This window comes from Dermacentor silvarum, chromosome 9 (assembly GCF_013339745.2).
Source record: "Dermacentor silvarum isolate Dsil-2018 chromosome 9, BIME_Dsil_1.4, whole genome shotgun sequence".
Classification (NCBI taxonomy): domain Eukaryota; kingdom Metazoa; phylum Arthropoda; class Arachnida; order Ixodida; family Ixodidae; genus Dermacentor; species Dermacentor silvarum.
Genome location: NC_051162.1, coordinates 6301552 through 6325497, shown reverse-complemented (window position 1 = coordinate 6325497; position 23946 = coordinate 6301552).

The window sequence follows — 23946 nt, the reverse complement described above, 5'->3', positions numbered from 1 at the left end:
TGGAGCAAAAGCTTACTACTGCGTACCACCCGCAGACCAACGGGCTCACCGAAAGGCTGAACCGCACCTTAACCGATATGCTGTCGATGTACGTGTCTAACGATCATCGGGACTGGGACAGCGCTTTGCCATACGCGACGTTCGCGTACAACTCCTCCCGTCACGACACCGCCGGTTTTTCGCCATTTTATCTCCTGTATGGTCACCACCCTGAATTACCTTTTGACACGCTCCTATCTGCTGTTCTGCAACATACCACGGACTATGCCCGCGATGCTGTCGCGCGAGCCCATCTGGCACGTCAGATAGCTCATGAGCGACTATCCGACTCACAATTATGCCAAAAGGACCGTTATGACCACAGCCACCGGCACCTCTACTTTTCTCCGGGATCTCTTGTGCTTCTCTGGACCCCTTCTCGTCGCGTCGGTCTCTTCGAAAAGCTTTTATCGCGTTAATTACACCGAACCTTACAAGGTTTTACGGCAACTTAGTGACGTGAACTATGAAATCACTCCACTGAACAGTTCTTCACCATCTACCCTGCCATCTCGTGCCAACAGTCCCTGTATATAAATCCTGTCCCTCTTTTATCTGTTTGACGCCCCGTCACAATATATTGCAATGTTTGAGTAGTGTATCAGATACCTCTATAATGCGACAAAGTCTACGTAGGCCTAACAGGAAGGTGCGTGAATGTGCGCTTGCGTGAGCATGAATTGTCAATAAGGAATAAAGCGAATGGGCACCGTCCTGTTCACTGCTTGGCGTGCCCGTGTAAGCCGATCATGAAAAAGTTGTCGCAGTTTCACCTGAAAGGTGAAGCATCAATTGCGATAGCAAATTTGTAGAGAGATATACGGAGTAATGATATTAGCTTTATCAGCTGTATAAACTTGGACATGCAGCAGCACCGGCAACGCGCCGAACTGTTGTCGACGCCGTCGGCATTTTGCCCGCGTTCGCTCAAAATGCGTGCGGCGTTGGTGACTGTTGCCGGAGCCTCTGATATAAATAGGCACTTGGTGCCGCAGCTAAACGTCGCCTCCCTTCCCTCCCCCTTCCCCCCCTCCCCCACGGCCTCTCGCGCATCGGAAGAAGGCGCGTTTGCTCTACATATATGGTGATTGTAAAGGAGGAAAGAGACGCCTACTTCTGCAGCCCTTAAGGAAGCACGGCGCAGAACGCGCGTTTGTTCTCCGCCGTGCGTTCACTCCCCGTGAAAGAGCGCGTCCCTCGCGCCCTTTCACTCGCACATACAGCGTTCGGCGGCGCGCGGCCACGATTTCATCTCCATTGACGTCATACGGAACCTCACGGCGACGGCGACGGCGACGGCGACGGCGACGCCGACGGCAGAAATCTGCTTTTGAGTGTCCATATAATTGCTATCGCAATAAAATGTAAAGATTTTGTGTCGCTGCCGAGATAGCCGAGCGAGAGAGCTACTCGAGGCCTACTATATAAGAAATAACGGACAATATTGTGTCAGCGACATCTCAGTTTATCTGCACAACAGTATGGTTGTGGGACAAGGGAAGCCCCAAAGGGTGGAAATTTTTTTAATAGTGTAGGTGCTAATTAAGAAAACGAAGTGGCTCGAAATCGGAGTTCTCATGCGACCCACCTGCAAGCTAAATGAATTTACTATTAAACAGCGCTTACCTTTGCAATATGAGAACAAGTTCTACAAAAGCAGGAACTGGAATGGACACCTTATTTGCATTCACTATATGGGATCAAGACTCACTAAACTCATTGCTCATGTCACTTCAGAGTCAGTGTCAACTCTGACATTGCTTATTGTTGCCTTATCACTAGCCGCGTCACCTCGGTCTGCATCGTTACTGTTGTCGGCCTTCAACTCGAAACCGGCCGTGTAGCTACCATCGCCCACGGCAAAGCGACCGGAAGCAAATTAATGCCGACGTTAGCTGCTCACGTGCACCTCGCTAACTTCACAAAATGGAGAAAATGTTGCCAGTTGCGCTTTGGCTGCCGTTCGCTCTGTCACCGGGTGGAACAAGCAGACGACAGTTGCTGCAGCAATTTCCGAGGGTGCGATGATTATTTAAGTACACACGTTCTTACTTTCGATAGCCAACGTGCAGGGTGCAAGCATTACGCGAGTAAATATTATACACCTTCATGAATGCCCTCTGTCAGTTCTCAGATGCTACCCCTTAAGTACATGCCCAACAAACATCCACTTGAAGGTGTCATGTGCTGAACATGAAAACTTTCCGTTTCCGCTTTTATGTTTTCAAATACAGTGTTTTTTTTTCGGAAAGATTGAACAATGCAATTTGTTGTTGCAGCTCGAGTGACGATACAAAACAATTTTTTTTTTGCCGCTTACGCTTGACAATGCCAACTCACAGCAAGGAGTGCGTCCTCACTCGACAGACGCATCCATTGGACCCTCGAATAATGCGTTTAAGTGCCTTTATTGCGCTGTTTTTACACCGTATATTTATTAAGTGTGTTTTACGAACGTCGCAGAATTAAGCCTGTGGCCCTGAGAGAACGGTATCTTCGCCGAGATGAAATTGATGGAAAATAGGAGGAATATTGTCATATATCTGCATCTCAAGTTTACTGCATGTAAATAAATCGCAGCCTGAAGAAAAACAAGTTATTAAACAATTGCTCGAAACCTTTATACGGCCATTATCCACAATGTTCTTAGTGTCCTAAAACAACTGTACGTGACACCGAGTGCAAATTTTGTAGAGATAGGAGCAATGTTAACGGCGATATGAGAAACTGTAGCACTTATAGCTTAATTAGTTATGATGTTTGCAAATAATCACTGCATCTTCAGTTTCTCCTAATGTACGTATATAGCGTTATGCGAGACGTGAGGCGTTCACATAAACTAGCCACCTTGTTAACATTTCATGGAAAGAGGGGGCAAGTTATGGTTGGTGTGCAAGCAAAGTTCCTAGTTTGTGGTTCAATTGCTGAGCAAAATTTATCGCGCTGTCCTGAGAAAACTACAACAGTCAATCTCTAATTTTGGGACAAGGGGGGAACGCAATTACTGATGCGCATGAGAAGGTATAGGTATGCGGCTAAAGTATTGGCTCAAAATTTATTAACTTGATAGCGTTAAGGTCCCCGTGTAACATAAAATCTGGTGTCTGCATCGCCGTCGGCCTCGGTGGCGTTGTCCGGCCAAGAAAATCATTCCGAACCACGCCGACCACGCACGCAGGCTGTCCGCGTGGCGCCGAGGCGCTGGTTAACTAATTGAATTTCTAAAAGTGAAATGCGTCAGAAAAATCGTAAGGTACGACTTAACTACAACCTACAGGCATGATAGCGTCGGATTGTAATTTGAATATACGAGAAAACATAATTCTGTTACGCGGAATCTCGAACACAAACCCCTGTTCCAGCATTTCTACCATTGATACAGCGGCGCGACCCAGTCCAGGGTCCTTGCAAAAGCACCCTCCAGATGGCGCTCGTCTCCTGGGCAGCGGCGTGCCGAGGCGAAGGTGCAGGAAAATTTGTCGGGAAGAACCAGTAGTTTATTGTTTGAAAAATGTAAAGAGGTCGGCCGGAAAATTGAGTATCTGGCCTGCTACTCTACGCAAGCGACGGAAGGAGGGGAGGAAAGAGGGTCATAATGGGGGATGGTAATGGGAGAAACGAGGTTAACGAACACATCGCATAAATGTTACCATCACAAGCACGAGTCCAGGCCCGTGTTGCCTAACGATTTCCCTACCATGGGGGAAATAGGTGTTTTTTGTATGTTACGGCATATGTTTTTTTAAGGAACTACTGCACTCATATTTATTGTAATTCTTAAAAAGAAAGCAAAATGAATGCCCTTTTCACGCTTCAACGTTTTATTAACGAGATGTATGTCATAAAAAGATATAAATTGTTTAAATCAAGATTGTGTGATAAAACTGAACAAAGTTTGTGAAGACACGCTTGGGGGTATCTACTAAGAAAAAAATGGTAAGAAAATTATGAAATATAGAAGGTGTATTGCCATCTATTAGGCACTATCTCAGAAAAAAAAATTTTCATTGAACAGGTGTTTCTCTACAAAAATTTACCCGCAAGCACTACAGTTGGGCGTGCCGGGCTGCGGCCGCCGATGTTCCGGGCTGGTTTGCGTCGTTGTCGCTTTCAGACTCAAAGTCAGACGAAAAGTCGGCGTCCTCTGAATCGCTGCTATTTGATGTATCGATAAGATCAGACGCAGAGGCAGCGTAATCGCGATATCTGCGATCTACCGAAGCGCGTGCGCCGTTTCCGGAGCCGGACATTTTTCCGTTCTGCTTTGACGATCGCGAATCTACGGAGCGCGTTTAAAAATCACCGCTTGGCGGGAAAAAATTGAGCTGCTTAGAAAACAAAAATATAGTTTCTCTTCTTTCACGTCCGATGGCGCGGTGTATTTGTGAGCAGCGCGGAAGGTCTCGAAAGCGGCGTTTCAAACCATTGATAGAGGGCCAACCATGCCCAATGGGCGCGGTACGAAAAGAGCTAAGAAACGTGAAAGAGCACGCATATTGCCTCTCATCTGCCAACTCTCCGGCCATGCGCCTAGCAGGAGGTCTTCCGATAGTGGTCTGTTGTCTAAATGCCTCAAGGTAGCTGCCAGTGTCACTGTTTCGCGCGTATACACAGGGCACACCACGAGCCCTGTGTGTGTAGTCTGCACAACGCCAACAGTCCGGGGAGTGTGCTCGTCCAATGATGTGCAAGTATTTGCGCGTGAAGGCGACGCCTAATTGTAGTTTCTGTATCATGCAGGTAGGAGGGCGTGGAATTCCACGCAGAACAGAAAAGTGTATATCGGTATCCAGCTTTTTAAGGCGGACGCGACGAGCGTCTGGCTGGGCCCCAGTATCTTCTCGTCGCACCCTTCATTAACTCCGACAGGAGGCACGTGATGTCCGGTCTAGAGAACGGCACTACAGTTCGCGGGTCATCGCTGAGGGCGCGCTTTGCTTCAGCATCGGCCATTTCATTACCATTGAGCCCACAGTGTCCCGGAATCCATTGGAACACTATTCGGTAGTGTATCTTAATTTTTTTTTGAGCGCATGAAAGCAGCTCGGTAAACTGCAGTGCCTGATATGCGGTGTGGGGCCGGAATCCAAAAATTTGCTGCGCGGGATTTGAGTCCGTCAAAATGCACCACTCTTGAGGTCGTTCCCCGCAGATGCGGCGAATTGCTTCCCGAATAGCCACAAGCTCTGCAGCGGTTGATGTAGAATTATGATCTAGAATGAAACCTCGAGTCATCTGCTGGGCGAGTATCGCTACAGCTGCTGTCGATGCCTTTGGTGACGCGGATCCGTCAGTGTACACAGGAACATAGGTCTGGTATTCTGACAAGATGTATGCCAGAGCAAGTTGTTGTAGTCCGCTAATGGGAACCAAGGATTTATTTAGTATGCCGGGGGTATGCAGGCCAACCGAAGGTTGAACCATCACCCACGCTGGTTTGACGGGGTGATATGGAAGGCTATACATAGCCTGATGTTATGTGGGGTAGATGGCAGTGGAGTGCACTTGTGAAACTGCTGTCCGGCCGCTCATGCAGAACCGACATCAATAGATGGCGATGGTGTCGTGTGAGTAAGCGTAAATATACATGAAGTAGTTCGTGGGACAGGTATACCGATAATGGGCATACGCGGGCTTCCTCAAATGTGCCTTTGTTGGAGGCACGCCGTGGCAAGCCAAGGCATATTTTGAGTGCCTACGCTTGAACGCTCTCTAATGTCCGTAAGCAGGAAATGCTCAAGTTTGAGAGTATCGGGAGGCTGTAGCGAATGTAGCCAACGAATAGACTGATACAGTCGTAGTACGGAGCCTTCCGTGGGGCCCCATTTCATGCCTGATACGAAGCTAAGAACATACATGGCAACATAGACTAAGTTTTTGCTTAAGCATATTAACGTGCCTCGGCCATGACAAACCGCGGTCAGTCATAATGCCCAAGAATCTGTGGTAGGAGACATAAAGTATTATAACAGGTAGCGGCAGACGGAGTTGCGCGTGAATGCAACCACTGCACATTTTTCAGCAGCTAAGAGCAAACCCTGACGCCGTATGTATCGTGAAGTAGATGACACAGCACGTTGTAATCTCGCATGTAGTTGTGGGCGTGTTGTACCAGAACCCCAGATGCAGGTGCCATCTGCATATGCACTGATGTGGATTTCATGATGAACCAGCACACAAATGGACCGTTTTCTGCGACTCGAAGACGGCACTGCAGAGTTTACTGTCAGCCTTCCGGCGCGGTCCACAGGAACAACTGGTTTTCGGAATCACAGAGGCCATACACCACCTGACTGAGAAAGGACACGAAATAATCTTTCAGTGGCTGCCAAGTCACTGGAATTATTGGCAATGAACGTGCTGATCAAGCTGCTCGTCCAGGTCATGAACAAGACAACCGCCTATCGATCCCGCTGTCTAGGACAGATGCTGCAAGGATGCTCCACCTACTTGCACGCTAATGCACTTCATCAGATTGGAATAAACCACATTTTATGCACGCCCGATTATACACCTTGGATCCAACCTTAAGCCTTCGATTTCCAACAAGACTTCCCCGAAGAGATGCGACTCTTCTGTGTAGGCTATGGTTGGGCGTCGCGTTCACCAATGCCTACGCGTTCCGCATAGGGATGGCCGACAGTGCAGCATGTGACAATTGTGGAGACGCGGAAACGATTCGTCATGTTCTTTGTCAGTGCCCACAATACAGTGTGCAGAGACAATCGCTCTCCGTCGTGCTGAACAGTTAGACGACCAGCCTTTATCGGAAGTAAGAATTCTGCAACATCGACGCGACTCAACATCGCATCAGAAGGCCATGCAAGCGCTCCTGCGGTTCCTGAAGTCCACTGGCCTGTGTGAACGTCTGTGATTGGAACGCCTCCTTTGTTACCTATGCCTGTGTATTTTTTGTTGTTGTTTTTCGCTCTCTCTCTCTCTCTCTTTGTACTCTTTCCGACCCCTTTATAGGGGTCGGAGAGAGTGACCCCAGTATAGGGTAGCAAACCAAAAACTGACTTCTGGTTAACCTCCCTTCCTTTCCTCTCTCGCTTGCTCTCTCTCTCATGACATGCGTGTCATGTAGGTCATGAAACAGCCACCGAAAATGAGAATGACCCAGCGAAAAAACATTGACACTCAAATATCACTGAAATTGGTTCGGACGTGGGTACTAAGGGAAGGAAACACTAAATGATGATGGTAGAAGTCATAGTCATGAGCATAACTGTGCAAAACTGACAATAACTCAGCGAAAAAAGATTCACACTCAAAAACCACCTAAATTGGTTCTGACGCAGGTAGTAAGTGAAGGACACACTAAGGATGATGGTAGAAGTGATAGTCATGAGCATGACTCAGCAGAAATGAGAATGTCTGAGCAAAAATTATTAACACTCAAAAACCACTGAAATGGGTTCTGACGTGGATACTAAGTGAATGAAACGCTAAAGAATGATGGTAGACGTCATAGTCATGAGCATGATTCCGCAATAATGACAATGACTCAGAGAAAAAAGATTAACACTTGAAAGCCGCTGAAATGGGATCTGACATGGGTACTATTTATTTGTTTATTTACGTATTGAAGACTAAGTGAGGGAAATACTAAAGCATGGTGGTAGAAGCCATAGTCATGACCATGACTCAGAAAAAATGACTGAGTCAGCGAAAGAAGTTTAACACTCAAAAACCAATGGGATCTGTTCGGATGTGGTACTAAGTGAAGGAAAAGGCTAAAGAGTCATAGTCATGAGCATGACTAAGGCTTTGTCTCTTAGGCCTAGCTAAAGGGACTCTTCAGGGGCCGTATTCTGAAACGTTCGCCTAGGCGAAATTTCTTTTTTCGCTTTCAGGCGTGTGCGCTGATTGGCTGGTTGAGCAAAATTGAATGACGTTGGGCTCAGCCACCCAATCAGCTCATCCAATTTTGCTGAAACAGCCAATCAGCGCATGCCTGAAAGCGAAAAAAGAAATTTCGCCTAGGCGAACGTTTCAGCATACGGCCCCAGGAGTCATGACATGCGTGTCATGTAGGTCATGAAAGAGCCGCCAAGTCATGATGCTCTCATAGTCATTTCTTTAACTTGGTAGGCTCCCCGCACACCACTTTCGCATAACATCGATTCCTACAGGGCGTGGGGTCTGCCTGATTTTTTCATGTTCCACTGTCGTAACGAGGTCAGTGACGCTGTCAATGAAAGAACGACCGCGCCGAAAACCGGTCAACATGTCCAGATAAATATTATTACTCTCCAGAAACCATTCGAGCCTCGCCAGGACCATTCGTTCCGTAACGTTTGCAACACAGCTGGCCAATGCAACTGGCCGATATTAGGAGCTCATAAGGAGTCTTCCCAGGCTTCAAGAGAGCAACCAACCGGCTGATCTTCCACTGATCCGGAACAATACCGGAAACCCATATGTCATTGTAATAATTAAGGAGCACAGTACGACCAGCCCTGCCAAGGTGAGAGAGAGACGAGTACGAGATCCTGCACAGGCCCAGGAGCAGATGAATGCCGACACGACGCAAGAGCAGCCATTCAGGCATCGTAATAAAGAGCAAGTCATAGTGGTCACTTGGGGAAGGTGGCACAAAAACCTTGAATTGGATTCAGGCTGGCCGAGTTCAGCCCACAATCATTTTGCAGAAGTCGTCCGCTACCTCTACATCACTGTGGCGTTGGTAAATGGCCAGAACTCGGAAAAGGTACCTTTCTTGTGGGGGAGAACGCAGGCTCCTGACTACATGCCAAATACCTGACAGCGGCTTGCGAGCATCCAGTGAAGAACAGAACTTTCTCCAGCGCTTCCTTCCTATCTGTCGAGATGGCGCTTTATTTGTCGTTCAGCTCGGCGACAAAGGCCGAGATCGTACGTGGATTTCGTCCTTCTATATTTCCTTTCTGTGCGCCATCGGACTGCGCGTAACTTCTCTAATTCCACGTCAATAGGAGATCCCGCCGTAAGCACACATATGTTCCGCGAGGCCGCACCCAGGGCGGACGTGATCAACTCTTCTATTTGGGTTGGTGACTCGAGATCCGCACAGGAATTCTCCACGAATGTCTTAAAGGTGGGCCAGCCTGTGTACCGCACATGAGACGAAGTGGTGGGTGCGAACCACTTGATGCAGATATACGTTGGTATGTGATCACTGCCATGTGTTTCCACATCACTTCACCAGCTAATAGAGGACTGTAGTCGTGAAGAAGCAAACGCCAGGTCCAAGCAGCTACTATAGGATGTGCCACGCAGAAACGTAGGAGAGCCATCGTTAATATTGACGAAATCCTGCGAGTGCATACAGTCGGATAGGGCTTTGCCTCGGTTATTCATTACAGCACTTCCCCATTGGGGGTGATGAGCATTAAAGTCGCCTACAGCAAGATGAGGATCTGGATTGCTCAAGGCAGGTACGAAAAATCAATGTGATCTCTGGGTGGAATGTAGCCCCCGAGTGTCGAGAAGACTCGTCCTTTAAGCGTTAGCGTCAAGCAAATGTAGTGATTCGTGTTATGGGGCTGGAGGACATGGCGGTAGTGTGAAATATCTCGGTGTACACCTTGCTGGTTTCATCGACTTCTCTAGACAACAGCAGTACATATCCTGAGAGGCGAAAAGCAGAAAGCATGTTGGGCTCACATATCACAATCACAGGGACGCGGTATTTCGGGACGCGCTGTAGGAAGTCCCTCAAGCGACCACGCAAGCCTCGGGAATTCCATTGCATAATTACGCTGCGGTGCATGAGCATCGACACAGAGGAGGGGCTGTGTGGTAGCGCCATAACGAATTACTGCAGTGCCGCCAAGAGCGGCTGAATCGCGTCCAAAAACTGAACAGCAACCCTTGCCGTTGGCGTATTGAGGCCTGAAAGCAGCATGCGCATGGAGTGTACAAGTTATTTCAGAAGAACGTTCCCCTGCTCGCATTTCGGCTTGTCCACATTGTCCGCTGGAACGGCATGGAATCTTGGATGCGTTGGTTAGACGGCCTTGGATGACAGAGCCAGCCATTCAACGTCAGAGGAGGTGGATAATATACCCGCATCTTTCTGAACCGCCGTGGTAACATGAGGCGCTGCAGCAGGCGGCGTCTTATCATTCTGCGGCTCAAGATGTTGAGGCAATGAGCTGAGAGTTGCTGTGATGGTGGCTGAGCTAGAGTGTACTGGTGTATGACTCTGGGCGTCGGCGTCGGGAACGACATAGCCCCCTTTGAGGTGGAATGGGATAGAGTCGGTTTGAAAGACTACTTTAACATACCGTGATGGGCTGACACGATGAATGTCGACTATCCGGACCGTAGAATTGATGAGCGTACGCAGACCGCTGTCAGTTTTTTCAAGGTCTACACCCGTAATAACTCCAGTGAAAGTCCGTTTCCCATGACAGAGATAGGGGCGTATACGGCATACCGCCTAGCACTCCAATTTCTTCCAGCTTGTCTACTGATGCCTGAGATTTCACATCTATGGTAAGGGCATTCTTCCATGCATTGATTCTGGCCTCTTGCACTTGTCCCGGAAAAACCTGGTCGAAAAATTAGGTCAGCCGCTGTCCGTTAATTGTATTTAAATTAGCCGTCTCCGTTGTGACTACGAAGGCCACAGGGAACTCGTCAGGTGTGTCAACTTCTCTGTAGGCAACTGCCTCGCTGCTGATGTCCGGCGCAACATCCTTTTCAGGCGGCGCGATTCAATAGGCGTGAAGCTGCTACTGTCGGAATCCATCTCAGTCACCGTGGAGTCATCAGCCGAATCTGGAAGCCCGTAGGTAGCAAAGAAGGCACCAACCGGCTGAGCCGTAGTTCGGTCGACTGCGTCGACGGTAAGGTGCACGCGACGTACGCACGCCATCCCGAAGGATGACGCGATCACTGTATACACACAATATTAGAAAAAAACGACAGAAAAGTGGGACAGCCGAAAACAGAGGCGTTCTCTACTGGCATTTATCAGTTGCCGGGAAGCCTGCTAAAAAGTCAGGGATCTTTGAATGCTATCGCGTTCCACTTTAAAGGCGAAGCTTAAGTGTCCTCCAAATTTTAAGCAGGTGTTCGAGCGCGGTAAACGCGAGCAACGTTCCAAACGATTGATTCATATGCGGGCTATGTTTCAAAGTGAGTGGTTCAAATAGAGGCAGGGGAAATTGTTAATGCATCTTCTCGAAAGAAAGAGCTTCGCTGGAAATTGGGCTGTGATTCTGCAAGTCTGTCCAGCTGTTTCATCTTTTTAAATTTTTTAATTACTGGACGCAAGTGTTTATCTACAAGCATTTCGTCACCCGCCGTGGTAGTCCAGTGACTATGTCGCTGCGCTGTTCAGCTCGAGGTCGCCGGTTCGATCCCGGCTGTGGCGGCCGCTTGTCGGTGAGGGTGAAATGCAAGAATGTTCGTGTGCTTAGATTTAGGTGCACACTATGGAGCACCAGATGGTCGAGATCAATCCGGAATCCCCAACTCCGGCGTGCGTTCTATCATACCGTGGTTCTGGCCTGTTAAACCCGAGAATTACATTGAAACATTTGGCAGTGGAACTGCCGAGGCTTTCACCACAAACAACCGGTACTTAATGAAGACCTACGCCAACATACCCGCCGCCCGGATGCTATCCTACTTCAAGAAACCAATAACGCCCCCACCACGCTCCCTGGTTATCAAACCTTCCATACCACCCACCATCTTCGCCGGGTCTCCACCCTAGTACGGTGTCGTATCCCTGTTATTCAACATGATCTGCATGGTCCTCACATCGAACACCTATTCCTCGAATTAATTCCCAATCGTAAACGGAAAGAATGCACCTTCCTTCTGAACATTTACAATAGCCCCAAGGACAAGGCAAAGTGCCGCTTCCTCACCCTCTTTAAGAAGGCTCTTCACGTAGCTGGAACACACCCCCTCCTCATCGGCGGCGATTTCAACCTCGCCCATGCAGGCTGGGGTTACGTTCGCACGGAAGCTGCAGCTCGCAATCTCTGGCAAGATTACCACGACTTAGGCCTCACCCTTATCACGGATCCCTCCTTTACCACACGCCTCGGTACCTCCACTACCCGGGACTCTACCCCCGACCTCACCTTCATCAAACATATCAACAATGCACAATGGACCAATATACAGCAAGGCCTGGGCAGCGGCCATTATATTCTTGCTATATCTTTACCCCAACTCGCTGCCACCCCTGCCCCCACTAAGGAATTCGCCATTACCGACTGGGATGCTTTTCGTAAGATACGCATTGGTGCTGCCTCAGCAGAAGGCATTGCCGACATCAACACCTGGATGCAAGCGCTACGCACTGACGTTCAAACTGCTACTCGGGTGGTAACTACAGATGCCCCAGTTGAACGCATGGATAGCCGCCTCGCCCATCTTCTGGAGGCTAAGGCCTCCATCCTAGCTCGATGGAAGGGGCAGCGCCTAAACCGTCGCCTCAGAAGTAAGATCTCTAAAGTCAATACAGCCATCGAGGAGCATTGTCAAACCCTCAGCCGGCAACAGTGGACTGAGCTGTGTAACACGGTCGATGGACAACTTCATCGCCCATCCGCATGGAAACTTCTCAAACACCTGCTTGACAATACTACCACTCGCACTGCCCAACAGGATCGGCTGCAGAAACTCCTTTATGCGGAGACCCTTAAGCAAGGTCCACAACGACTGCTTGACTACCTCTGCACCAGACATATCTCCAGGGGACAAGTCAGTCCACACAGAAATTACATCGGTAATCCCAACACTACACTAGACACCGATTTCAGCGTATCTGAAATACACGCTGCTCTTCGCAAGCTTAACGGTCGTTCTGCTCCAGGCCCAGACGGGGTCACTAACAAAACCCTTCGCAATCTCTATGACGAGTCCGTGTCCCATCTAACTGACTACATAAACGATTGCTGGAGCAATCGCGCCATCCCAGCTGCCTGGAAGACTGCCAACGTTATCCTAATCCCAAAGCCTGGCAAGCCATCTAGCCTCATCAACCTAAGGCCCATCTCCCTCACTTCATGCGTAGGCAAAGTGATGGAACATGCCTTCTTAGCACGCATCAACACACACCTCGAAGACAACTTTATCCCCACACCATCATTGCATTTCGCCCTCACCTTTCTACTCAAGACGCTATATTGCAGCTCAAACATCAAGTACTAAACGACCGTTCCCGTAACACGAAAGCCATCCTCGGACTCGAATTCACTCAAGCCTTTGACAGCATTTCCCATGAAGCTATCCTTGACCAGGTCTCTCACCTCCACCTGGGAGAGCGATCCTACAATTACATCCGTGACTTCCTCTGCAATCGCACGGCCACCCTCTCGGCCGGGGATTTACTATCAGACCAGCTTCCCCTTGGCAGCAAAGGCACCCCTCAAGGTTCAGTTATCTCTCCCATGCTTTTTAGTCATGATTGGCCTTGCCCAGCAACTACAACGAGTTGACAATATCAACCATACCATCTACGCAGATGACATCACCACCTGGGCGTACCGAGGCAGTGATGGTCAAGTGGAGTCAGCCCTCCAAATGGCGATTGACACGGTTGAAGCCTATCTCCAAGGAACCGGACTGCACTGTTCGCCGGCTAAATTGGAGCTTCTTCTCTACAAGCCCATTCAGTGGGGACGCCCTCCCAAACACCAATCTGAGGACCGACCCGGTGACTCTATCACCCTACGCCTTCAAGTTGGCAGTCCTATACCACATGTCCCTAGTATCCGGGTCCTCGGTCTCACCATCTCTACCAACGGCTCCAATGCCTTGGCTCTCAACAAGATTTGCGCCGAATCTCAAAACACCCTACGCCTTCTGAAACGCATCTCCAACCCACGAGGTAGACTCAAAGAAGAAATCCTTCTCCGCCTCGTGCAGTCCTTTGTCATATGCCACATTACCTACGTTGCTGCCTACCTCAACTGGTAACGAGCTAAGCAAAACAAGCTCGACTCCCTCATACGAGGGGTATACAAGCAACCACTTGGTCTCCCGCTTTACACCAGTACTGAACTCTTCAACCAACTAGGAGTTCACAACACCCGTATCGAACTCATTGAAGCACAACAACGCTCTCAGCTTGAACGGCTCACCCTTACTGAAACGGGACGCTTTATTCTATCTACGCTTGGCTTCACTTACCATCAGCAACAGGGCCCCAAACAATCGATTCCGACTGACATCCGTAGCTGAATCCACACAGACCCTATCCCTAGAAATGTGCACCCAGAATATACCAGGGCCCGGCGCCAAGCTCGGGCCGGAGCTATCATAAAAGCCCTTGCTCATGTACCTGGCGTTACATTTGTTGATAAAGCCCAATATTCCCATGGCACACAATTTCTGGCTGTCGCCACACGCTATGGAGTCCTACACCACGCCTCCAGCGTCACTACCCCCACTGCCGAAACGGCTGAAGATGCGGCCATCGCCCTGGCCACTCTAGATCCCATCTGTCACACCATCGTGTGTCACACCACCAAGCTCTTCGTATCCTCCGCCAGGCACCACATTCTAAGGAAAGCATGATCTCCCTGACATGGATCCCGGCTCACGCGGGCCCTGTCCACCCACACCTTCCTCAACCTCAACGAGGTCACCCACTCCATTGCGCGAGGCCTAGTCAACCGCGCCGGAGACACTCGAGACGAGTTGGACACCAGGGACAATCTCACTGCTTATAACGATCTCGTTAAGGCATTTTACCTCAGTCGCCGAACCTTCCCCCCACCTCACCCCAAGTTCAGCCGGGCGCAGGCTACCACCCTGCGTCTGCTACAAACAAATACGTACCCTTCACCCGCCCGCCTCTACCTTATATTCCCTTGAAGTTTACAGTACCCCCCACTGCCGGTGCTGTGGCACTCACCCGGCTACGTTTCCGCATATGCTGTGGGAGTGCCCAGCACAGTACACACAAATTAACACCACGACCCTCTCGTCGAGGTTGCGTGAGGCTCTGCTGGAGCTCCGCCCTCGACGACCAAAGCTGGGTGACCCAGCACGCCCGTGAGGCGGCGGCGAGGCAAGCCCTCTAAGTCCCCTCAAAGGAGGTTTAGGCCCGGCCATCTTGAAGTGCTGGTTCCACAATAAAAGTTTATTCCTCTTCCTTTATTCCTGGCGGCGGCTGAGAGAGCTCGGCCTAGCACGCCGACGGAGTTGTCTGGGGCCCCCCGTTCTCCTCCGAGAGTTTTTGCTGGTGCCGTAATGGAGCTTATGAACGTGGAAGACAAAGAAATGCAACGGGAGGAGTTCATGAACGTGGAAGACAAAGAAGTGCAACGGGAGTAGCTCATGAACGTGGAAGACAAAGAAATGCAACGGGAGGAGTTTGGAAAAAAATCAGGCTGGTGTGAAGTTAGAAGAGGCGCGAAGAAGCGATGCAACAATGAGGCCGGATTGGTCGGAAACAATCACCATGGAAGAACCTTCATCGAGGAAGCAGCAAGACACAAATGGAAGAATGAACGCAACGTGCGTCAAATCATCAGAGCAAGTAGGATGCCTAGCCTACCGACAGAAGATTACAGAGTGATAGTGCGTCCACGTGGCGGACTTAACCTCTCGGACTACAAGCTGGATCGCATTTACTGCTGCCTGCGCAATGCTGCCGGGGTTGGCCGAGATACAGCGGAGGAAGACAGCATATGTATAAACAGCACGCAAAACATAGTGGTGCTCAGCACGCCATCCGAGGACCGGGCCAGGAAATATGGAGCTATCAATAAGCTCCGCTTTGGAGAACAAGAATTTGAAGCAAGCGCTTACAGAGCAGCTCCTGATAACACATCCAAGGGTCTCATCAGAGGAATATCCAAAGAAGAGAGTCCGGAGGACATAGTGACCAGTCTGGTCACGCCGCGCAATCCTGGGGTCTTGCACGCCAAGAGAATGGGTAACACAGACAACGTGATCGTTTTATTTGAAGGTTTTTACGTCCCAAGCTACGTGAGATATGGAGCGATGCTTTTTCGATGCTCCTTGTATAAAAAGCAGATTGACATATGCTATGAATGTGGAAGAACAGGGCACAGGGCTGACGTGTGCCCCAACCCGGAAGACAAGATTTGCCGAGGGTGCGGGTGCAAGAATCCACAACACGACCACAACTGCCAAGCGGAGTGCCAACTCTGCGGCAGAGACCACCTCACGGGAGACAAGAATTGCGATGCAAGATACAAGATACCATACCTGGTCAGGAGACGTCGCTGGGAGCGACGGAGGAGGGAAGAACAATATGCCGAAGAATACTACAACCACAACAACAAAGAAGCCAGAGGGAGCAACAACAACAACAATAACCATACGACGATATCGAGCAAGCATCCATCAACCGACAAAGAAGAAACAAGCAGGAAAAACTACGAGCGTGACCCTGGGAGAGACCGGTCCGGTTCCTTCCCGAGAGAGTCCGGGGAAGCCGGCCGCGGACGCTCCAGGTCCATGTCCAGCACCAGATCCCGGACCAGATCAAGGTCGAGGCCGAGGTCTGGTTCGAGCACTTCTCGAGGGGGAGACGGAAGCAAAGCACAGGTGAGCTGGGCAAGCGTGGTCTCCGGCACTGCTACTCATTCTCCTAAAGCTAAGGGGTCCGCCCTAGAACAGGAAATGAAAGAGATTAGAAAGATGTTGGAACATATTACTCGAGAGAATGCAACGCTTAAAGAAGAGATCAAGCAGCTTAGGGCAGAAAACACGAAGCTACAGCAACAAAAAAAGAATAGCAACACACCCTCCGCCAGTAGGACGCCGACGCCTAGTCGAGCTCCAACACCAGTTCCCGCACAAGCGAACGGGGAAGCACCACCACACAAAAGGAAGGCGCCAGAAAGGGTTGAGAGAGAGAGAGAGAGACAAAACTTTATTTTGATGAGGCACGGAGAAGCGTCGATCTCCGTGGTGGGTGGAGCCTTCAGTCCAGGGCCCCAGCGGCGGTGGCAGCACTTTCGGCTCTGGCGATAAGCTTTCGCTGATCCTCCAGTGCCGAGCTGGTCAGCACCATCTCCCACTGCTCGTGCGTTGCGTTTCGATTTGGAGAGTTATTGGGGATATTTTGGCAAGCCCATGTGGTGTGGTAGAGGGTAGCTCGCTCTGTACAAAAAGGACAAAGGGGCTGATAAAGGGTGGGGTACATCGCGTGAAGGAGCGTGAGGTGAGGATAGGTGTTGGTCTGGAGTTGCCTCCAGGTCGTGGCTTCAGCTCTGGTGAGGGATGGGTGGGGTGGCGGCAGCGTTCTTCTCGAAAGGCGGTAGTGCTGCAGTATATCGTAGTAAGTTTGTAGTGTGTCTGGACTTGGGTCTTCTGGCGTCTCTTGCAGTGCCCGGTTGCCGTGACCTCGGGCTATCGTGTGTGCACGATGGTTTCCGCTGACGCCTTCATGTCCCGGTGTCCAAATTATCGTGGTGCGGGATATTTCGTTGAGGCGATGTAGAATATCGCATGCGATTTTATGTAGATGGCCGTTCGCGTAGGCTCGACATGCTGATTGACAGTCTGTAAGAATATATAGTTCTTCGTTTTGTCTCGATGCCGAGATGGCGAGGGCAATAGCGGCCTCTTCGGCTGCGGCGACGTTCTGCGTACGAACGGAGGCGGATACCAGTTCTTGCTGTCTGTGTCCCGCCACGCTGATTACCATGCCCTCTCCATTCGGGTACATGGCCGCATCTGTCCAGCGAGCAGTGGAGAGAGTGCCGTATCTCCTTTCTATTGTTATCGCTCGTGCTTTTCTCCTGCCCAAGTGATATTCCGGGTGCATGTTACGCGGAACAGGCGCCACCATTATTTGCTCGTGTAGGGACTTGCGGAGTACTTCTTGATTGTTGGTTGTCGCCACGGGGTATTGCAACCTTCGAAGTGTTGCTCTGCCTGTTCTAGTGAGGTTGAGGCGCGTGATTTGCGCATGTCGGTGTGCTTCAATTAGTTCTTCTAAGGTGTTGTGGATGCCTAGGGATAGAAGTTTCGTTGTTCCGGTGCCTGGAGGAAGGCCGAGGGCTTGTTTGTACGCTTTCCGCAGTAACACAATTATTTGGGCTTTTTCTGTTGATGTTAAGTTCAAATAAGGTGTCGCGTACGTGACTCTACTGACGATAAGGGCCTGAGTCAAGCGTAATAAGTCTTCTTCCTTCATGCCATGTCTGCGACTGGCAACTCTATTAATCATGCGAGCTACGCTGTAGGCAGTTTGTTTCAGTGCGTTCACAGTGTGGTTATTGCGACCACTATTTTGCATGGAGACACCTAATATGCAGAGTGTTTGGACTCTGGGTATAGGTTTTTGGTTTAGGTGTATTTCTATGGCCTCTCTCTCTGTGCTTTTTCTTCTTGATTTCTTTTTGAGAACGAGGAGCTCGGATTTTTCTGGGGAGCATTCCAGGTTGCACTCTTTGGCGTATTCGGTGACAGCGTCTGCCGCCGCTTGCAGGGCGTCCTGCTGTTCTCCATCCGAGCCTCGAGTTGTCCAAATGGTAATGTCATCCGCATATATTGCGTGACGAAGGTGCGGAATCTTCTCTAGATGCTCTGGGAGGTTTTTCATGGCGACGTTGAAGAGAAAAGGCGATAAGACTGATCCCTGAGGAGTGCCTCTATTTGGAACCTTTTTCTCTTTTGTTCTGAGGGTATCCACGCCTACCGTTGCCGTGCGGTCCGTTAAGAATGCTCGAATGTAGTTATAGATTCGTTCGCCGCAATTGAGTTGCGATAAGTTTTTTAGGATGGCCTCATGAGCTACGTTATCAAATGCGCCTTTAAGGTCCAGTGCCAGTATGGATTTTACATGTGTGGTGACATGGTCCAGTACTTCTTCCTTCAATTGAAGTAGTATGTCTTGAGTCGACAAATGCGGCCTGAAGCCGTACATCGTGTCAGGAAAGAAACCCGTGTCATCCACGTGAGGCTTCAGGCGATTGAGCACAGCGTTTTCGAAAAGCTTCCCCAGGCACGACGTCAGGGATATGGGTCGCATGTTGGTGAGACCTGGAGGCTTGCCCGGTTTCGGTATTAGTACTATGTGCGCGTGTTTCCATTCATTTGGTAGTGTTCCCGCTTCCCAATGGGTATTAAAGAAAGTCGTTAGGGCTTCTATTGAGTTGTCGTCCAGGTTTCTCAGCATTTTGTTTGTGAGCCCATCTTGTCCGGGTGTTGTGTTTCGATTTAGGGAGTGAAGCGCTGTCCAGACTTCCGTGATTTCAAATGGGCGATCTAGGTCTTCATTTGGCTTCCCACTATATTTTGGTATAGATGTTTGGTTCCGTGTGTGATCGCCGATGTATTTGGTCTCTAGCTCTCGCAGAATATCTTCATCCGACCCCGGTTGGTTGCGAAGTATGCGTCTGATTGTGTGCGAGGTTTGTTGCTTGCTTTTGGTTGGGTCCAGTAGGTGTTTTAGGATTGCCCACGTTTTAGACGAGCTGAGCCTTCCGCTCAGGCTGGCGCACATTTGTTGCCAGTTTTGGCGCACCAAGACAGTAGCGTATTCTTCCGCCTGTTGTGTAAGAGCAGCTATGCGCAATTTTAGTTTTCTGTTATGCTTTTGTTTGCGCCATCTTTTCAAAAGGCCTCTACGAGCGTCCCACATATGCACGAGATGTGGGTCTACCACCGGATGTTCCGTGGTGAGTTGCATCTGCTTTGAGTGTTGCCTGATCGACTCCTTGAGCTCACTCGTCCATTGTTGCAGCGATGTGATATCCTCCTTTTCTCTATTTTGTTGAACTCTCGCTTTACGAAATGCCGCCCAATCCGTCAATAAGATCTGACTGATGCGTTCGCGTGTATGCTTGAGCGAAATGGTAACCTCCAGGATGTGGTGGTCACTACCCAGCGTTTCTTCCATATTTCTCCATGTAGCCTTTTCGTGGTTCTTGATCATGGTAAGGTCCGGACATGTGTCCCTTGATACACTATTTCCCACTCTAGTTGGAAAGTATGGGTCTGTGAGGAGTGTGAGTGCGTGTTTTTGAATGAGCGAGTGGATGGTGTTTCCTTTCTTTGAAGTGAGGTTGTAACCCCAAGTCGGATGCATCGCGTTGAAGTCGCCTAGCACAAGCAGCGTGTTGTTTTTCGCCTCCTTGAGTGCCGATCTGATGAGGTAATCAAAATTTTCACCACACTTTTTTGGTGGGCTATATATGTTTAGGACGAAGACGCTGCGTGCCTTCCTGTCTGCCGGCAGTATTTCTATAAATACGTGGTCAATCTCACTACCATCCAGTGTGCGGTCTATTGCCGTCAGCCTGCGGCAGACAAGCACTGCTACCCTTGTATCTGTCTTTGCCATATATGTTTCATATCCGGACATGGTGGGACTAAAGAAATGAAAGAGGCCAAAGATGAGATAAAAGCCGCAGAGGAAGAAATAGCCAAACTAAGAGCTTCGCTAGCGGAAAGTCAGGCGGTAGCGACCACCTGCAAGGAGCATCTCGCTTCTCTGTCATCGGAATCAAACTCCCTTCCCAATACCACTCCGTCGTCCGTCGAAATGTTTCACCAGATGGAAACTTCCCTGTCGCAAAAGCTACAACAACAGCTGCAGCTGCAGGAACAGCGTCAGATGCAGCAACTTCAACTTTACCTCCACGAAAAACTTCAGGAACAGCTTCTCGCCTTCCGCGAGCAGCTAGCGGACAATCTTCCTGTTAAAGGAAAGAAAAGAAAGAAGCCGAAAGCGAACTCAAGCGTCGAGGATCTCGATAGGTCCATGGAGAACGCACCATTACCTCACGATGGCGAGTAAGCGCAATAATCACACACAAGAACTCCATGCATGGCAGTGGAATTGCAGAAACTTCTCAAGAAAAAAAGCCACACTACAACAATACATAAAAGAAACGGTTGAGGAAAAGAGTGACTTTACAATCAGCGAGGTTATGGGAACATTTAAAGAAATGTTTGATGGGATACAGCAACAAATTACAAACATGTATGTAGATATTAAACAACGATTCGATGGATTAGAGAATAGAGTAGCGGCACTAGAAAGCATACCAAAGGATACTCGGCCGACAGGCGTGGGACCCGTTAAAAGCAAACCGTATAGCAGACCAACTGCGGTGGAAAATAGCAAGGCCACCGGGGAAGATCAGATAAATCAAAATGGCGCCGCGTAACCAATACGCGATTTGGCAATGGAACTGCCGCGGGTATCGTCGCAAGCGAGGAAACCTGCAGCAGTTCATAACAAACAAGGAGCCGCCAGATGTCATCGCCCTGCAGGAGACCGGGGGGGTGGCAAAATTATCGGGTTATAAATCTTACAGTCCTTCCGGCGAGCAGGCAACCGTCATGACACTGGTACACAGAAACCTTGTGGCTGTCGAGCACGATACCGGAATGCGAGGCATAGACCACGTCCTTATTGAAATAATTTCCTCCCGCAAAGGAGCGGGAAGTCTATTTATTCTGAACATATACAGTCCACCCCGGCACAAGCCGAAATTCGGTCCACTCTTCCGCAAAGCGTTGAGCGTAGCAGACAAACAGGCGCTAGTCGTGGTCGACGATTTTAACGCGCCACACACGGCATGGGGATACAGCTTAGGTAACATTAAGGGCCGAAGCCTATGGGCAGATGCTCAGCAGGAAAGACTAACGCTCATAACTGATCCTCAAGCACCCACCAGAATAGGAAACAGCGTAAGCAACGACATGACACCAGATCTCACGTTTACAAAAAAAAACATAGTGGATTCTCGATGGAAAAACATGCAGGAAAGCTTAGGTAGTGACCATTACATCGTCGTCACAACGGTAAAAGCAGGCCCAAAGAAAAAGAGGGGTAGAGAACTGAAACTTGTAGAATGGGACTCTTTCCGCAAAATCCGAAAGGAAGATGCGGAAGCGAATATAACGGACATCGAGAAATGGGCAGAGAAACTACAACAAAGTGTTAAACGAGCTACCAAAACTGTTCCAAAAGAGGCAGGGATTGAGGAGATGGATAGCAGGTTATTACATATGTGGGAAGCGAAAGGTAGTATGCTGAAAAGATGGAAAAAGCAAAAACATAATCGGAAATTAAGGAAGAGAATTGCAGAATTAGACAAGGAAATCGAAGTTTATGCGAATAGGTTAACCCAACTAAATTGGGAGGCCACGTGCAATTCGATGGAGAGGCAAATGAGTATGTCCAAGACCTGGAACATTCTCCGATGCCTCTTGGATGCCGAGAGTACAAAAACTGTACAAAGACACAATGTACAGAAGGTTATACACAGCTACGCAGGTACAGAAGAAGAGCTCTTTCGAGAGCTCCAAAAGATGTACGTTGGAAATGCGAATAGAGAACGACTTCCGGATTACAGCGGCAATGAGAATCCTGATCTCGATGCCCCCATTACGGAGGCAGAAGTCAGATATGAACTTCCAGACTGAACCCGAAATCTGCACCAGGGCCTGATGGTATAACCAATAAAATGCTCAGAAACCTCGACGATGAATCCATGCGAGCTCTCACAGACTACATAAATAAGTGTTGGGAAGCAAGGTGACATTCCAAGTCAATGGAAAGCAGCCCAAATCATCTTTATACCAAAGCCTGGAAAGAAACTACACCTGACAAACTTAAGGCCCATATCGCTAACATCCTGCGTCGGTAAACTCATGGAACATGTGGTTCTCACACGCCTCACGAGATACATGGATGATGGAGGACTTTACCCACATAGCATGGTTGGATTTCGACCAAAGTTATCGACGCAGGATATTATGCTCCAACTTAACATCACATATTAGATGTGGGCGAGAAAACTCTAGACACCAAGGCGATACTAGGGCTCGATCTAACAAAGGCCTTTGACACTGTCACGCACAAGGCAGTACTGCAAAATATCCAAGAGTTAGGATGTAGGACGTAAAACATACGCGTACATCAAAGGCTTCTTGACGGATCGTACGGCAAAGATTACAATTGGGGGAACCAAATCGGAGGAGATCAAACTTGGTAATATGGGTACTGCGCAGGGGTCGGTCCTATCCCCCTTCTATTCAACGTGGCAATGATTGGTCTTCCTGCGAGACTCGAAAAAATAGAAGGACTCGGACACAGCCTATACGCGGACGACATTACCCTCTGGGTGGCGGCTGGAAGCGATGGGCACGTGGAAGAGATCCTCCAAACAGCAGTAAACACGGTCGAAAACTACATCAGAGACAAGGGACTGCGATGTTCCTCTCAAAAATCAGAACTACTGCTCTATAGACCCACATGCAGAGGTCGAAAAAGCATTAAGGAAACGCCGGACATTGGGGTCACAGTAGAAGGCACTAGGATACCGATAGTGGAGAGCCTAAGAATACTGGGACTCCGCATATCCGAAAACAGTCATAATGGGGAAACCATTAGACTACTGGATAATAGTGTTCAGCAAACAATTAGACTAATAAAGCGGATATCCAACAGGAACTATGGCGTGAAAGAGCACAATCTTATTCGATTAATAGAAGCCTTGGTCACCTGGTCTCGACAAGCCCAATCAAGTCTGACTACCGTCTATAAAAGGACTGCTCCCGCTGACTCCCGTCGCAGTCGGCGGCAAGGCTGTACCATGTATTGATCCGTTATTTTGCTGTCAACAGGTGAGTTCAGACCACCACCTGCCCGCGTTCCTTTTCTATTTTGTTCTCTGTCGCCGACTGCACCACAATGCCTGATTGTACTATTTGTGCTGAGCCATTGCCGCGAGACATAAGTTTCTGACGTGCTCTGTGTGTAATGAAGCTTTTCAACTGGGTAAAAACTGCTCGGCGGTTGCTGAGTCAACTTTTTCGAAAATGTCAGCAGTAAAACGGGGATCCTGGGTCTGCCCGGCATGCAAGACGCATGCCGTCAAGCAACCTGTAATGGGTAATAAATCGGATGATGGAGCACTAGAACAACAACTTTTGACTGTAAATGATAAACTGGAC